An 18,520-nucleotide genomic window follows, 5' to 3' on the forward strand; every position below is an offset into this window, starting at 1 on the left:
CATACGATAAAACCAGGAATAAATAAATTTATTTTACTTGGAATTTTTAAGCGCCAACAGACTCCATACTAATATCTGATTGAAGGTAAGGGGAAGGGCTTAAATCTTTGTTGTTTTTTTCATTCCTCGCGTTTTATTGGTTACTCGAGTATACATTGGACAACCGTCGACTTTCGGTCTACTCGTTAAGAACAAGCAGAGAGAGCATGTTTACATTCGGGTTTGACGCGCATGCTTCGCTAGCTACCTCAATGTCACGTGGCTTCTAAGTTAAAACGCATTACTTGCATTGAAGCGATATCCCCAGAAAATATATTGTTAAATATTCCAAGTGGAAGAAATCTATGTATTCCTGATATAATTTAGAGGATAAAAATTAATTATCCACAATCTTCGTATTAACCCACTTATTAGACTAAATTCTAAACTGATATTCTCTGTTAAAATTTTCGCCCTATTTATTCAAATCAAATATAATCTTTAGAATATACTTGATTTGAACTTTCATTATAGCCATCCAAGATTACAGCGTCACGTGAATTTTATATAGTACATTAAAACTGCTTAACCACTTAGCCGAAATGTTTTAAAACATTTAAACATTTTAGTTATAAAAAAAATTCCAGGGAACTGATAAGAACATAAATTTTAAAAGCTATACATTCGAGTGAAGCTATTAAACGGGCCTCTTGAAGTTTAATTTAAACAAGTGTATTTGGAAATGGCGTCAATTCAACATAAAGCCACTACACGTTGCCTTAAAGATTCCCCCGCAAGTAAGGGTGTGATTACCGATAATTTCCCAAATACCGCGGTAAGTTACCGATAATTTCCTAAATACCGCGGTAAGCTACCGATAATTTCCCAAATACCGCGGTAAGTTGCCGATAATTTCCCAAATACCGCCGTAAGTTACCGATAATTTTTCCAAATACCGCGGTAAGTTACCGAGAATTTCCCAAATACCGCCATAAGTTACCGAGAATTTCCCAAATACCGCCGTAAGTTACCGAGAATTTCCCAAATACCGCCGTAAGTTACCGAGAATTTCCCAAATACCGCGGTAAGTTACCGAGAATTTCCCAAATACCGCGGTAAGTTACCGATAATTTCCCAAATACCGCCGTAAGTTACCGATAATTTCCCAAATACCGCCGTAAGTTACCGATAATTTCCCAAATACCGCCGTAAGTTGCCGAGATTTTCCCAAATACCGTGGTAAGTTACCGAGAATTTCCCAAAATACCGCGGTAAGTTACTGATTTTCAAATACCGTAAATTACTATCAAAGGACGAAATGATTTTACGCTATACAGTTAAAGCTGTTCACAGTCAAACATTGGCAATTTGATAATGGCTGACCTTTTTGTATCAAATCATTTTGAATTACCATTTTGGAGGAAAAAATGTAACGATAATTTTCCGATAGATTACAGTTTTTGCTGTTACTATACGGTATTTTTACATCCCTACCCATAAGACAATCATATCATTGAAATTATTATTAATTTTATTTTCTTTAGTAGTCCAAATTCCAGAACGAAAAGCGTCTATGTTAACCTCAAAATTCAGAAAACTTTGTCGAAAACGGACTACAAATTCCAATTAGTTCCAAACGTTTTTATTGCAAAATTATCAATAAGAACTTTAAACGAAGAATTCACTCTCAAATGCGATAATGCTTAAGATGCAGAGTTCATAACTTGAAGTGAATAGCGTCTGGTCCTTTGGAGCAGATGATCAACAGGAGAATATTTCTGCTGAACTTTCAACGTCAAATTACATCCAAAAACCGGGGTACTATGGGTAAAATTTTACTACCATGCACGTGAAGGAGATCTCGCGTTAGCGCTATAGAGTATGATTACTATCCCAGAATCAAACTTTCCTCGAAGTCCCTGATGTCACTCGATATGGTATGTTATCGATTGGGCGTGTTATCAAAACAGCATTGTCCAAAACGGCTTTTTCATAAACGCGTTTGCCATTATAGACATTTCTCGTTTTAGCGCATTTTGATTACAGCGTTTATATCTTGAGCGTACGAAAGCACGCCTTTTCCAAAATATTGTTGTTTATCTTGATTAACTTCCCAAAATAATATGCCTTTTCCAAAAAATTATATTTTATATTTACTTCCGATATAACATTACTCCTTTTTGCATAATATTGTTCTTTGTCCTATAATAGATATTTCCCTTCCTATCAATCACAGTTTGGGCGGAAACAGCAACCGCTGTTTTGGGAAATAGCGCTGTATTGAGAAACGCGGAAACAGCAACCGCGGTTTTGCTTGTACGCGGTTTTGCAAACCGCTGTTTTAGGAACCGCTTTATTCCAAAACGCTCTTTTGAAAACCGCTCAACTACCCGTGAACCACTTGATATTACCTTAAGTTTATAATATATGTTCCATAAGCATGACGCTTCCTATACTTCATAATGCTAGAGGCTTACTGAAAGCGATTTCGAGAACGACAAGCGAGAATTGACTACACTCGGTGGTTAATTTTGCAGGACTTGATCTTTCTATTTAGTATGTACTAAGCCTTTGACAGCGCCTCACCAGGCGTCGCTTTACCTCGAATCTATGACCTACGTCACTTCATGACACGCTCTCAGTAACCAGTAACAAACTTATGGAACATATCATATGAATTATGATATTAAACAATGATAAATTTATTTCAAGTTGTTATTGCCAAGGCTTATGATTACAAGGCGGCATTCACTTAGCACACAGTGGTTTGTTATATAATATGAACTTCTGGTCGCTTTACCACAGCTAAGATATGTTTTGCTTCCTTTAAAAACGGTGGGAAAAAGGCACACTTATCTTTTAGAGGAATGGAAATATAACGCTTAGGGGGATACGGATTATAGCCCCATCGTTTTGAGCGTTTAATTTTTGTCTACACTCTCAGCCATAGCAAGGTTAAGATATTCGTTTAAAGGTTAAATCAAAGTTACCGCGCCAAGACGTAACTCAGATTTTTAAGTGCTCTTCATCTACCTTCCTTACCTCGGATTGTCTGTATCCCCAGTGAGTGCTTAGCTATAATGTCAAGACCTTTGCTTTTATCAGTTAATTTTGAGAAACTGTGTGGGAACCCAAGTATTAATTTGTATAAGCTGAGAAACGAAACGATAAAGTATAAATTTAACGAAACCAAAACAAGCTAGAGGCCCGCGATTTCCGTGAGATTTTAAGAAGCTTGAATTCCTGGCTTAATTGCATGATCGTTGGAAGTTTTCATGATTTTTGCAGAGAAATCAGTTAATTTTGAGATATTGTGTGGGAACTAGGAACCCAAGTATTAAATTGTATAAGCTGAGAAACGATAAAGTAAAATTAACGAAACATGCTATAGAGGTCTGTGATTTCGATGAGATTTTATTCATAAGTTCATAAGATGTGTTTGTCATTGCTTACTGAGAGCTTGTCATGAAGTAACTTAGGTCAAACGTCATAGATCCTCGTAAAGCAATGCCTGGTGAGGCTCTGTCAAAGACTTAGTCAACAGCCAACCCCTTAGTTTTAATTTCTTAATTTAAATTGGTTATTTTGATTTGTAATTTTGTAATATTTTAGTCACACATTGTAATTATCATCATCATATTGCCATACTGACACATTAAATGATCTCCTTTTAAAAACAAACTGTCAAAGACTTAGTACAGACTTAATAGGAAGATGAACTGCAAAAACGAGTATAGTCAATTCTGGAACTTGCTCTCAGTAAGTCTCTGAAGTTACGAAGCATAGTAGTGACATACTTATGGAACATATGTTATAAACTTTTGTTAATTGCATGGTAGTTGAAAGTTTTCATGATTTTTGCAAACGAACATTTTTGATGCAATTTTCTACAATCGCTGTAGATTTCGTAGTGATTTCTGACCTAATGATCATCATTTATAAATACAAATCCTGCTTGCATTTCATGATTACTACATTATTTCCTTCGAATTCTCCATAATTTCAGCAGAATTTACTGTACTTTATTAGATATTACTTAAAACACCGACAGTTTCACTATTCTCTTCTTACTTCACTTATCCTTGTATTTGTGGTAAATAGTATCATTTCTCTTAGGTAAAAAACTAAACTGCGAAAGAAACTTTTTATCAATATACCTTTAAGCGTTTTATGACGTTATCAGTCTTATTTTGGCGGGGTCCTCGCTCTCTCTCTTTCTTTTACCGAAGCTTTCAATCTCACCCTGGTTTCACCTTGTTATTTATGGAGATTGGTGGTGACAACAAATCGCCGGGTGACCTTTGAATCTCTCTATATATACCGATGAACAATTCAGCTGAAGTTCATCACTTTCCGCCTATATCAGTTATTCATTGATGCCATTAGTGGTTATATGAACAAGACTTGAAAATTTGCAGTGAATCTCTCGTATGTGTCAAAGAATTTTCCATTTCAACATATTGCCTCTGTGATGCTTGGCTCAGGATAACGGCAATTGCTAATTTGTCCGTATCACACAAAATAACAACACTTTCAAACTACAGAAACCGTATCATCTAAAGACACTGTTTCGTACAGAAACACCGAGGTATAACCACACTTTTCGAGACTGTACATCAGCACGTTGCGAGAATTGACTACACGTTGTTTTGCAGTTCATCTTCCTATTTGGTCTGTATTAAGCCTTTGACAGCGACTCACTTTTTACGAGAACCTATGACGTTTCACAGACGACACTTTATGACAAGCACTCACTAACCAGTGACAAATTTACGGAACATGTATTCATCAACTAGTTGATCAACCTTTTGTGAAAACATTACGGACGGAGTTTTGGTATAAATGATTTTCAACTATCAACTTATATGCAAAAATAACAAAAGATTGTCGCAAATTTATGCTAATATCAACCTAGTTTTGATCTCCTGTGCCCATCATCGACATACTGTACTGTAAGTGTAAACTATATATATAAAGAGCTCTGACGAAAACAATGCACGTCATCATGGGAATAACCAGCCCACCAGACTATCGTATTAATATTTAATTTCGTTATATTATCATGAACATTCCATCCTGGTCAAATTTTGGGACCTTAACTATGTTCAATTTCACTAATAAATATTACTTTCAATTATTATACCGACAGTATTTTACTTAATAATTTTAAACGAATCAATTAGACGTTTTACATAATATACTTAAAATATAAAATCTGCCAGCACGTAGCTAGTTATCGCGGATTTTTCAATTAGTTACGCGTTTCCAAGCTACCCTAAAATTTATTCGGTCCCATCTAGAGCGCCATAATAACTCGAATTAAATTTTTGTATGATTTGATAATGCTTGAATTGAGCTATTGGTCTAACCTTAGGAGAGGGTCCTTGTTCATTTGAATAATAACTGAGTCACGAGGGCGAAAGTGAGTTAGCGCTAATACACATTGGTGTGTCTGATGGATGTTTATTGAGGCGTATTATTTCGTGCTAGACCTAGCTGCCTAGGATCGCCCTCTTATCCGGTCGTATTACCAAACGATATAGATGGACCAAAATGATTACTATACAATATACACGGGTTCATTGAGGACTACGAGCCCGTGAAAGGGTTTTCTATAAGGCGAGAAAAAAGTTTCCAGGAAAGTGCAAAAACGCGTTAAGATTTAAGTAATTAGATTTTTTTCTGTGTGGTGCATTCAAATTGTTGACTCTGGTCTTACTGGGCGGTCTGCTACGTTGTGTGATGTATAAAAGTTAAACATCTGTCGTCCACCAGACGATTTCTGCAAGGCGTTTATGGTCTTGTTCTTGGAGATTTTGAATGATAGGGGTGGTTTTTTTTGGAAAAATACGCTGTGTGCAGACTTGTATCTAGATGAAAGATATGGGATGGTTTTAAACAGGATTTTAAGGTAAAACATACCTTTATAGTTTCTATATTTTTTTATATTCGAAACTATATAATAAAAAAACAAACTCAACTTAATCTTCCTGTTTCTCGGTTTTGTTACAAAATAACAGAAAGCTAGCAAAACCTGATTAGGAATTTAGTAATAGAAATTTTTACCTCTCCGAGTGACGTATGTCACGGAGAGGTTCTGTAACGATCGTGTGTGTCTGTCTGTGTGTGTGTGTCTGTGTGTGTGTCTGTTGTTACACCCACGTGACCGCGTTCGCAGTTTCCAAATCGGAGCAAACGTGTTCGCCATTTCCGAACTGCTTTCACAGTCACGGAAATGGCTACTCTACTTGAGTTCTCACACCACCATCTTCTGGTCTTTGTCCATCCCACACGGACACCAGTCTGTACTTACTGGCTTCTAATCACCACCATCTTATAGCCTTCGTCCATCCCACATGGACACCAGTCTGTACAAAGTGGCTTCTAATCACCACCATCTTCTGGTCTTTGTCCATCCCACTTGGACACCAGTCTGTACACACTGGCTTCTAACAGCACCATCTTCTGGTCTTTGCTTTTGTCCATCCTACATGGACGCCAGTCTACACCTTGCTTCTACACCACCATCTTCTGGTCTTTATTTATGTCCATCCCACTTGAACACCAGTCTGTTCACCTGGCTTCTACACCACCATCTTCTGGTCTTTGTTTTTGTCCATCCCACATGGACACCAGTCTGTATACCTGGCTTCTACACCACCATCTTCTAGTCTTTGTTTTTGTCCATCCCACATGGACACCAGTCTGTACACCTGGCTTCTACTCCATCGTCATCGTTGGGTTTAAGACATTCGCGGCGATCAGCTAGGGTTACGAGAAACGTCTAGCCTCCCTAGGGTGGGTTGTCCACGATAGGTTTTCGCAATTGCGGTTGTTCTTGCTTTTAGCTGAAGTTCGACACCGTTATATACTACCTATTTGAGTAAGGCGAAGCAACCGGCGTATGCTTCATTTCAAACGCCAATATTAGTCAAGTCTCTCAAGAATGTTTAATTGTTCTTTTTTAAAACGATGTAACGTTCAATAAGGCGAATAACTAACGAAGAAAATATTAAATATTAATTATATTTATTTTAATATTTAAGATAATCTTGTTTCTCAATTCAAAATTAATACGGATAGAGTTAAAAAGCAGTCTATGTTTTTGTCTGTGTGTGTCCGTCCGTTGTTACAGTATTGCGCTGCGTTAGAAGTTCGTTTTGTTTTGATGTGTAAAGAAATCCTACAGAACCATAATATTCCCTTTATCCTTAATATAAAGTGAATATGTGGAAATATTTTTCGTAATTATGATGCATTTAGTACTTTTGTAGCTTTAAAGCTCTATTTCATTTTGATATTCCAAAGATTTTTTTTAATATTATTATTTAAAATGGATGTTTATATATTACTTAAGCTATACTACATCTGTTTATAGCATAATCCTTTCTAAAGTGAACACAAGCACAACGCTTCTATGTTGGTCAAATGAAATTTTATTTGTCAATAAGCCTAGTGAACCAAAAAGTAAACGCTTGGGTTTGGTTTTCGTTTCTGTAATGCAGAGACATTAACGGTTCAGAGTGAGCCGAAAGTTAAATACACTATTAAATAATTAGGCTTAGATTTTATAATCATGGTGGAAATCTGGGCCGCGTTCATCAGAGCCCAGCACTGTTAGCAGTGTCCTACATAACGGGAATTTGTTTTTGAATTTTGACGTCACGGTGGTTCGCGCTGAGCTAGCACGGTCTTCAAAGAAAATAGTCGGCTTTTTGGATAACGTGACGTAAAACACGTAGTTCTCAGCTTGGCGAAAAAACCACGGAGGAATTAATACGAATAGCTCTCTGGGACTATAGCTATTTAATTGGCGTGAAACCAGTTGATCTCGCGAGAATTGTAAGAGATATGTTAGTTTCTAATTTTAATTATAAAAGTTATCTATCTCTATAAATATGTTATCATACAATTTTTGTTAAGCCTTGGTACCTTGCACGCTTTATTGCGCTAGCGTCATTTATAAAACGCCGATGACCGGAGAAAAGCTATGACGACAGAGCTCACCGGTAAACATTTCCAAAATCCGCTGTCTTTTTTGGTGAGCTCTGCTGAACGCAGCCCAGACCAGTGAAAGGTCTGATAGTAATCGGATAATAGCTTCGTGTTTTCATGCTTTTTATGGTACGCATTTACTTTCAGTGTGTGTAGCCACAAATAAGCTTTGGTGTTATGTAACGTTAACAGTCATGTTGACAAACTAAGAAAATCATTGAGGTGAAACGAGAGGATAGTGTTTATATGGCAACCCTGTTGTGAATATGGCTTTGAACATAGAGGGCATACAGTTGAGGAGTAGAAAATTGGGCCTTTACAAACACGTAAAGGTAATATACCTCCAAAGTTTTATCCCTTCATTTCCCGTTTTTCCCCCATCGGATGATTTTAATGTGTACAAGTATATCATTATTGGACGTAAAATGTCGTCTGATTTACAGTACATTTGCTATGCTTTGTATACTGCTTTAATATTTCATAAATTTTAACTTAAGAAACATTTCCATATCTGGGTAAATAAGTTTGTAAGTAGTCGTCTTGACTCGGAGAGGTAATATTTTGGTTTTCCCAACTTGTTTTTATAAAAAAATGCATACGCTTGGTTTTTGTACAATCAGATTAGATTGCTTATAGTTGGGGCGGACAAAATGGTTAATTAGTTTAAGTATTTAATTATAAATTTAGTGGTAACTTTAAAGGAAGAAAAAGTTTACCTAAGAAAAAGAAATCTTCAAGATGAAACCAAGAAGTGATATCTAGTGTACTATAGGGGAAGATATAAATTCGCCACATTTTTAGCTTTATCTCCAGTCCAAACGTAGGTCCGGAGTTACTCCCCGCCTTTAAATTACAACCAGCATCTCAATGGTTCTTGAAAACGCACGTCAGCGTGGCGACGCGAATGACGAATATTACGTATTTTCCGGCTATGGAGAGGTGAAATAACCCGGCCTCCTTTTACGTCACCCCTTGTATTTTGAAAGGGGACTGGGACTATGGCTCGCGAATACTTATTCATCTTATAACTTCTCCCTAATAAACTAGATATCACTTCTTGATGAAACATTGTAAGTTTTAGTATTGCTGAAAGCCTTTCTTTACCCACAGTCCTGCAAACTAACATAATTTAAAAATTTGAAAACAATGACTATTCAAAAATTCATTTGCACACTTTATCTTCAGTCGGTAATGAACTATAATATTGAATCTCATACCGTGTCTTCAATGATAAGTTCTCCCCAACAAAGGCCTTACCATTTAACAATATTGTTTTCTCATCCCGTTCTTCATTCTTTGTTGACTCTTTGTGTAAAGTTCAGAAATGATATTCGGAATTATATACAGTACGCATATAGCAAAACACCAAAACGAGAATTATAATTTAACGAAACATCAAGCACACCATGAATACTTATCCATAGAACTTGGCGTTTTTTATTGATTTTAAGGGGAAGAGGGGGGGTATAAGACTGGCGATATAAATCAAACTCCATAACTGCATAATAGGCCGAGAAGGAAATAGGGGGAGAAAAAGCTCCTATTGAAAACCAAAGTAGCCAAAATTGAGGTTTTCAACCCCTACCACTTCCCCCCAAAAAAGAAGGATATACAATAGGAAGGACGAAGCCTGACTTAAACTACACAGAAAATGTTGAAGTGGTTTAACTTCCGTAGTTTATAAGCTCTATTGAGGGGTAAGTTCCGACCCTGTTCTAACCCCCTTTCCGTCCTCGTCAATAGATGTTCTATTCGGTTAATGCGATTTCATGATTTGCGTCTTTGAATATAAAAAAGTTGTGATGGATTGACTCCGGAGAAGGGGGAAGCGTGAGGAAGGTTCCATCAGGGTTAGTAGATGTAATGGTCCGAGGATGTCTCCAATACGTTGATTTTCGGCGGATTGCCATTCACTTATTCGCAGGGTTATGACGGACCGACACTATGATCTGTCCGTGTTTTCCCCCAATTGTTATATATCCTAATAGAAATCTCTTTACATTGTTGTCAATCGCATATCTTCAACAAAAATGTTCGGTGCAAATTTTGGACACACGTCCTTTACAAAGTTGTTCGGAGCAAATTCTCTGGACATACGTCCTAGACAGCGTTTTTCGGTGCAAATTCTCTGGACATACGTCCTAGACAGCGTTTTTCGGTGCAAATTCTCTGGACATACATCCTTGACAAAGTTGACACACGAATTTGACAGAGTTGTTAGGCCCGAATTCTGGACACAAGTCCTGGACAAAGTTGTAGCGATTGTATTCTGAAATTGATTGTTCTATGCTCTCCCACGAAGTTTTTTCGCATATATTTATAATTTGAATACAGTTGTTCCTGAAATCTCTTGACGCAGCTTACGTCCTAGACATACTCGATTCAAGTTACCATCCTGCATTCTCGAGGCTGCTGACTTCGAATATTCTGGTTGCGAACTGTGGTGCTCATTCTATGTACGCAATTGTCCTCATCAGTTACTCAAGCAAATTTTTAGACATAATAAAAGTCCATAAACCAGCTCATTTAGTAACCCTGGATATTTACAACTTGGCATGGCGTTGGGATAGGCGACGCTACTCCTTCTGCCCCACTCCCTGCCCCAGTGCTGCACTGTACGTATTATTCATCGTGGTATCACACCCCTCTTTCCCCTACAGTTCCTTACCCTTATTCTGCTCAACCGTCACTCTGGTCTGCCATGGTGTAATACCGATTGCTATGCGGGACTGCCCAGGGTTTAGGAGAAAAGAGTGAGTTTTTATAGGAAAAAAGCATTATGGAAATGAGGCTGAAAATGTTTTTCGTATTTTTTCTATCTCAGAGGTTTCTCAGGGAGAGGGGGCGCGTCTTGAGCGGTGCATTTCACGCCTTCTGAGATTATGTAAGGATTTTCCAATATAACTTTTTTCTGCATGAAGATATGTATAGCTAAGGATATGGTGGTTAAATTTCTTGTCGCTCGATGTAGATATATTCTGAAGTGAATTTTTTGAAGTCAATTGTATTTGTACGACATTTGGACAACTATGACGTGTAATTCCTTGCTCAAATAGTCAATTTCATATTTAAATGTTGGGCAAACTAAATTTGCCGTAAAAATGTCGAAATCAGTAATTTAAAGTAGTGTTGATTGTGGAATACTGAATGCTCTATTCAAAACCACGTTATGACCCAAAAAGTCTCTTAATATTCACATTACAATCTAGGAGACTGAAATTTTTCATTCGCAATCATTGAATCATCTAATTAAATTACTCGGTTCAAAAACTAAATAGCGACAGAAAGTCAGAAACCAATATTTGAAGTATGATTTTTAAAATTATCCTAGTATTCAGGCTATAAACGAATCTGGAGCAATTAAATGCGCAATTATTCGATATTGTTTTTTAGTTGCTTAGTTTTTTAGCCCGATACTTTTGAAACCATTAACTAACCCTTTCTCCAATTCAATGAACCCTTTGATCTTTCTAAATTAGAGTATCTAAAGGCCGCATGACGTCAAAGTCCTATACTTTTTGGGAACAGACATAATTTGGAACGTAACATGTTTTCGCTTATTGGTTCTAGGTGACGACACTATTAGTGTTTCCAACTCAGTTCCCAACCTGGTACTATGAACAAAATGAACCATGTGGACATAAACGAATTGTTTAAAATAGCGCTGCCTATCACCAATAAGTGGAAACATAATGTTGCGTTCCAGGTGCCTTTTCCTAAAAAAAATTGGACTTTGACTTCATTTTTGGCCTATTGAAGCTACTCGATCTAGCTCTTAGTAGCCATGAATTTTATTTTTAAATCAAACCTTTCTATTCGATATACTTATGAATTATCATCATTACCTGGTATAAAATAACTTATTTCAGTATATGTTAGTAACTTAAAATGATTGGGCATCAATTTAAGAATTATGATTTTATTTGCAGTTTGAATTTCACTCTATTTGTTGAAAATTGTGCAACAGTCCGCCATGCAGTGAGCGCAAACGCAGTGTTCTTCAAGCATAAGGATGACGTCAACATTCTTGGGTGAGCAATGAGTTTCTTATAAATACTTACGGAAAATGCGGTTTGATCAGTTGTACATTTTGCATACCTCTTAGTCTAGAAATATTTCAAAATTAGGCCTTATTTTAACAGTGGGATTTGCAAACGAGTAATCTAAGCTACACCTTAAGGCCTCGATCCTGTATTACATTAATTGTTGTTAAAACTAAATTAGCTTAGAGCCTCGATAAGTTTAAACACGGCCCTGAACTTATCCACACCAACCATTACCCTTATACTAAAACTGCATTGGTAGCACCCTTCAGTGGGTGAAACATCTACGCGCCTTTTTTCTCGCGTTTTACCGTATTTACTAGTGGCAGGCAGGCCTGCCAAGGCAAAAAGAGAATCAGGGTTTGATAAATATAGATTTTTCCTTCGTAAGTGCCGCGATATCTGTCATTTCCTCCTCTGTTAGAAAGCTAGGCCTAGAAAAGGTTTTTTTCTTCAAGGCTTTATATATAAGGAGCGGAGGCTGATACTGGTTAAGGCTTTACAAGGGGAAAGTGAGGAAAAATCCCCGATAAATGGGAATGTTGCGCCTCTTTAGATGGCCTTTGAAAACCTCAACCGATCGTGTTTAGGCTCGCATTTTGGGCCTCCTCTCCCCATAGAAAGCCCTGCCCCTAACCAACGCTAGACCCTAAGCCTCGAGTTAGGCCTAGCTGCGATTCCATTTTCTAGCAAAGTGCGTCATAACTCAATTGAAGGAAACACTTAGATGTTTTTGCCCTTTTTTTCGTGCTTTTGAAAAAAAGGGCCTTTGCCTGTTTCGCCCCAAAAACTTGCCTGGCAATGCGGGCGAGGCAAGATTCTCAATTCAACGGTTGAATGAAATCCGTGACCGATAGATGAAGCCTTTTCAAATCACTAGCTTCTTATTGGTTGATGCATCTTATGCCGTATAGAGAAAGCTAAGCCTTGGTTATAAAACCGTTTTTCCTATATTTTGGGCTCCATTTCCATCGTCAATGCGTTTCGCCCAGAAAGGTTAAAGGGAAGGAAAACGAGTATGGTTGGTGGTAGCAAAGGGACTGGAGTGTGGATCACTATTTTAGGGATTTTTTTTCGTTGGCCCAGATGATCGATGCTTTCTTCTCTTTCGAGAAAAATGCAATTGCAAAATAAGCGTGTCATTCAAATATCGGAATTTAGTGTTTATTTACGAAGTTGCAGAGTGACAGTACTTCACTGAATTATTGTGCAACTACGTGATTGAGTTATTCGTAGTTAGTAACATAAGCTTATGAAACTCTCAAACCATGCCATGGTAATTAAGGCAAACCCGCGGACAAACCACGTACTGTACATTTTCCAATGAAACATTTTAAAACTGGAATTTTTTGAAACTTAAGGCGCACATGACTTCAATGACCCGGGTTGTAACGATCATTTCGATGTAAAAATGGGGTTGGCAGCATTGACATGGGTATCTGCTCACTCTCATGATTCCAGTAGCCCACACAGGGTAGGCGTCAAATGATATCTGATGGTTATAGTTCTACCCTTACCCTGTCTATCCCTCTTGGTTACGTTGAAGCGGCTTATACCTCCATATGCACTGACCACTTTTTAAGCATGGTGAGAGAAAAGTGAACCCAAACTCTCCACCTAAGAGCCAAGCTTCATACTTACTTTATTAGGCTTCATGAATTTAAGAAGTCCATCTTACAGTCCTTGAGCGCCTTTAAATTACCTCAAAAAACGATTTTTGGTCAAATGTTATGGAACTTGGCCCTTGATTGATGGAAACAAGACTGATTCAAATTAAACTTTCAAAAATGTATTTGATTTAATTACATTTATGTCTTGAACTTTTCACTCAAAGGTAATAAAAGAAGACAGACATTTAAATTACGCGCATAAACCGCCTTGTATATAAATAAATTTTAAATGCTGAAGTTTTGCAGAATGTGCTGCCGTCTATGAAAAGTTAGAGTTGAGATTAGGAGAGGATAAGCACCAAATAAAGATAACATTTCGATGAATCGAAGATGGAAAGACGCGGGGTAAAACTCTGCCTTCCGTCTCTTTTTTCGGCGCCTGCGCTCTCGGTTTCTTTGGATCCTGAGCAGTCTTGGAAATAAGGATTTTTTTGAAACTAGTCCTCGGGACCAGTGACCCCCAGCGTCTACAATATTAAACTGGTCCTTGGGACCAGTGACCCTATCCCTAATTTATTTTTTACTAATCCTATTGAAAAATTAAGGGAGTATTTCGTTGACGCACAGCCCATTCGATCGGGCTATAGATGCAAAATTGTCAAAAATCAGAGTTAAATCTTAACATTTCCGTCATCGGGAGGAACACCGTTTTTTGGTCCTAATTTTGAAAATACTGGTTGAAATCTCTTGAAATTTTAATGAGATTTGCTAAATAATGTTTGGTATTTTTGTGCAAACGTTTTCTCTTACAAAGCTTTTTGTAACAACATTAAAACGAAAATTAACCATAATTTAATGGCTTAGTCTCAAACAGTTTATATTTGTTTCCTTCAGTATCACTGGTTCGAGTCTCTTGAAATTTTAGTGAAAGGCATATAGAAACCGTTCAATGTGCCTCTCACTAAAATTTCAAGAGATTCGAACAAGTGAAACGGAAGAAACATATTAAACCGTTCCAAGATCAAGCCCTTTAATTAGGGCCAATTTTCGTTCTAATATTTATACAAAAACTATGAAAGGGAAACTTTTTTAAAATTTCCAAAACATAGCAAACGTTGTTTTGCACATCTCTTTAAAATTTCAAGAGATTTGCACCAGTAGTTTCAAAATTAGGGCTATTTAACTGTGTTCCTCCCATAGCCGGTCATGTTAAAAGCTGGCTCCTTGGATTTTTCAAGCGAAAAAGCCCAAAATTTCAAACACGCGCTTTTACATAGGAAAAACATTGTGTGGAGGGACTTCTATAGCGTGTGAAGCCAAAGCGTGATCGAGTGGGCTGTGGTTGTAGCAAGGAACAATGCCGACTCAATTTATAAATTGAGTCGGCATTGCAAGGAAGATAAGAATGAGAAGAAGTCAAGGCTAGGAGACTATATCCGTGGAGTAGAAATTTAAAATGACTAGAATTTTTAAACTGGTCCCTCCTGAATTTTCATAAAAATTCTCAATTAATAAACTGGTCCCAAGGACCAGTAACCCCCGGATTTTGAATAAAAAAACTGGTCCGAGCAATTAATAAACTGGTTTTTGACCTGCGGACCTGTGCTATTTCCAAGACTGATCCTGAGAGTGCACAGATACGACAATGGACCAACCCCGTTTTTTTGCGTCGAAATGGTCTAATATGGGCCACAAATTATTGACAATGTAAGGTTAAGGAATCCATTATGTACCCCTAATGTAATCGCCAGACATAAATATTTAAATCGTTGAGTTATACTTTTATTTACTCAGAAGTTCTTTATAAGTTTCAATTAAAATCTACTTAAAAACAAGTGACTAATGGGGGGAGGGGGTTTCGGTATTCGATAATTTTTCTCCTGTATAGTGGCCCTCAAACGGTTGCAACCCACTTTTAAAAATGATCTTTCCACTTAAACAATCTTTTTTGAAGACCAAAACTAAAAAAAAGGAAAAAATAAAAAGATATGCCAGGTCTCTTCTTGTGATTCTTGGAAAGGTTAAAACTGCTTAGGGTTTTTTGGCGGGAGATGCTGAGCCTTTTTACTTTTTTTGACAAAGAGTGATGCTTTCTTTCCGAGCGATTTATTATAGCTTTATTATTAATGTTTCGGAAATAAATTTTTAAAAGACAGTTTCTCCCTAAGCTTCTTGGCTAAGGATGGACCCACCATTTCGATTTTTCTTAGTGTTTTTTTATTTTTTATATTTTATTTTTAATCTTCCCTGGGAAGAAGATTAAGGGGAAAAAACCATTAATGATCATTCAGATTTCTACGCTATATACGTAAGAATTAATATATTGGGCGAGGCGTTTTTCAGTCGCCAATATAATCAAGGTTTTTGTAGAGATGGTTGAAATACAAGTAGATTTTCCCTTATAATAGCTTGAAGGTGGAAAGTTTGATACGTGTGCCATCTGTAACTGTTTAAAATCCTGACCCCAACATGCTTTTCATGGTTGGGAATCATTGAGTGCCGCCATCTCTCGGTGGAAATGGTTTAGTAGCGAAGTCACGTGGAAATAGAACTTCTTGTTGATATAACGAGGTCCAGGTGGCATCTAAAACTTATATACAACAAAAAAAAACTAGGATACCATGATTTAATTTTACTTCGAATTTTGAATTTCTTCAACCATTACCTCACAAACCTTGGCTTACCCAACTGATGAATGTATACAATTTTTGATTCAAATTGGTCCCATTCTAGGTATGATTAATATTTTTACATCACGTGACACGGTATGAGTTGATTGTCTGTCCAATTATTTTGCAATTATTAGGGTTGAAGAACTTTGAATTTAGTGTTGAACTTGAAGTTTTTTGTTCCATGAATTTCGGTACCAAATTTTGATCTAAACGTAAAACAACCTTACCACTACTTATCTACTTAAATATTCAATTGATTACTTGTGAAATAATTATTTTTCGAAAGAGTGTAATAATAAGAGTAAAATGTCGGGGGTTAAATAGAGTTTGGTGTTTGACCACCTTCACGGAACATACGTATCCAAAGACCTTAGCTGTAACTTCAAACAATAGGACTTTGGTGGACTGGTAACATTGAAGCACCATCTAACCTCTTGGGTTTGAGTCCCAAGAGAGATAGACTTATCATTATATATGACGAATTGTATTTGCCTCGTGAATAATCTACCTCGCGGTCTTTTGCGTTTGACTTCGCGTTGCTATCAACCAGTAAAATCACTGTTAGAAAGACTTCAGAATTATGAGATGTGACGGATAGTACTCTATTAAGTCCGCCTCACAAAATCCGCATAGAAATTAACGTGGGATATAAAAGAGCACAATGTTTCCTATTAGCTGTATGAATTCCTGGTGTTATTATCATGTTTTGCAAGCTAAACGCTATCAGAGCGTTACTGATAGACAGATTAAACTGGATATTTCTCATAATGGTTCAAATTCACCCTTAAATTGGACAAGTTAATTTCTAATAGTAGGTCTTTGGTAATAAAAATGATATGCTAGCACTCTTTAGTCGGATGTTGAAGGTTAAGTTCATGGATGAATTAATACCATCGTGGTTCCACACATTGTTAAGATTTAATAAAATGTATCAAACCTTCAATTTAAATCAATTTCCATCCCACCGAAACCCTAGATCAATGATATAAAATCTACAAGGATCAGCTCCGTACCGCTTGCATGACAATAGGCGACCCATCAGTTCGAATCATTTTTTACCCTGTGAAGAAAAAAGGTTCGATGATTGCTTTAAAAGCCTGATAATAAATCGATCAAGCATTATAATGGGGTCTTTCCCCCCATCAAAGGCCCCTCTTTAACAAGTCCCATCAACGTTAGAACCGCGTGCCACTTTACCAAAAGGATTAAAAACTTTTGTGGTGGTAGCTGTATGGAGACCGCCTTCGCGTCTTTCCATTGTGATAAAGGAAGATTCTAAAAAACCTTTTGATTGATGAAAATCATAAACAGTAGGGGGCGGTGTGTTGTGGGAACTTTAAAGGGATAGTACTAGACCGCCTGCAATCCTGCATTCTCCAGCGAACGAAGAAATAAGCCTCCTCGATGAAACCATAAGATCATAAGATTGTCACTGGTTACTTAGTGCTTGTCATGAAGTGACGTAGGTGAAACGACATTGATTCTAGTAAAGCGATGCCTGTGAGGCGATGTCAAAGGCTTAGTACAGACTAAATAGGAAGATGGACTACAAAACAGAGTGTAGCCAATTCTCGCATCGTTCATTAATTAGAACAATAGCGAACATTTTGCGCGAGAACCAAATATGATAACGATGTTTTACACCAAAAAATTATTACTTACACTTGAAACTATCCCTTTAATGGGCGCTAGGCGTCGGTAATAGGCACTTTGGGACGCCAGCGCCCTCTAGGCAGGAAAACGACAGCTGCTCTTAATGATCAGATTAAAAACCTCTCCTCTCTCCCCAAGATTTTATTTTTTATTTTTACTTAATCTCTTTGCGTTTGATCTAAAGTTCTAAACTCAGCCACTATCAAAGGAAAGGCGGGAATTTATTGGTAGCCTATACCCGTTTTAGGGGATTAGAGATTTGAGGACCCATTTCGGGGGATTAAGGTTTAGAACGTTTTAACGGTAATTTTTATTTAGGATCCCTGATGACCAAGGAGAAATAATATGTTTGTTTTATTAAGTAAATTTGGGATCAATTTAATGGCTGATTTCAAAGGGGAATTGAAATATATGTGTTAATTGCAAAAGTATTTCTTAAATCTGCAAATTAGTAGCAATTATAACTATTTAGTATTAGAAGAATCAGCAGTAACAAAGTGCAAAGGGTGTTCCGATAAGGATGTCATAAATGAAAGGGTGTGTTCTTTGGGTCAGACTGAGTGAAAAT

General features: G+C 37.1%; 1 long non-coding RNA gene across 3 annotated transcripts; it reads left to right on the forward strand.

Annotated features, from left to right (window-relative positions):
• Window positions 1-719: 719 nt before the first annotated feature.
• LOC149690186 (uncharacterized) lies at window positions 720-5,119 on the forward strand. Of its 3 annotated transcripts, none has more exons than XR_016383874.1 (4): window positions 720-1,455; window positions 1,524-1,916; window positions 4,209-4,567; window positions 4,635-5,119. It is a non-coding gene; the product is annotated as an uncharacterized LOC149690186 (long non-coding RNA). The 3 variants fall into 3 exon arrangements; XR_016383873.1 differs by having other exon boundaries at window positions 720-1,218; window positions 1,292-1,455; window positions 1,524-4,567; XR_016383872.1 differs by having other exon boundaries at window positions 1,524-4,567.
• Window positions 5,120-18,520: the final 13,401 nt, after the last annotated feature.

Source organism: Phalangium opilio, unplaced genomic scaffold, assembly GCF_054372755.1.
Source record: "Phalangium opilio isolate 3A_F unplaced genomic scaffold, DU_Popi_V2 ptg000031l_1, whole genome shotgun sequence".
Taxonomy (NCBI): Eukaryota; Metazoa; Arthropoda; class Arachnida; order Opiliones; family Phalangiidae; genus Phalangium; species Phalangium opilio.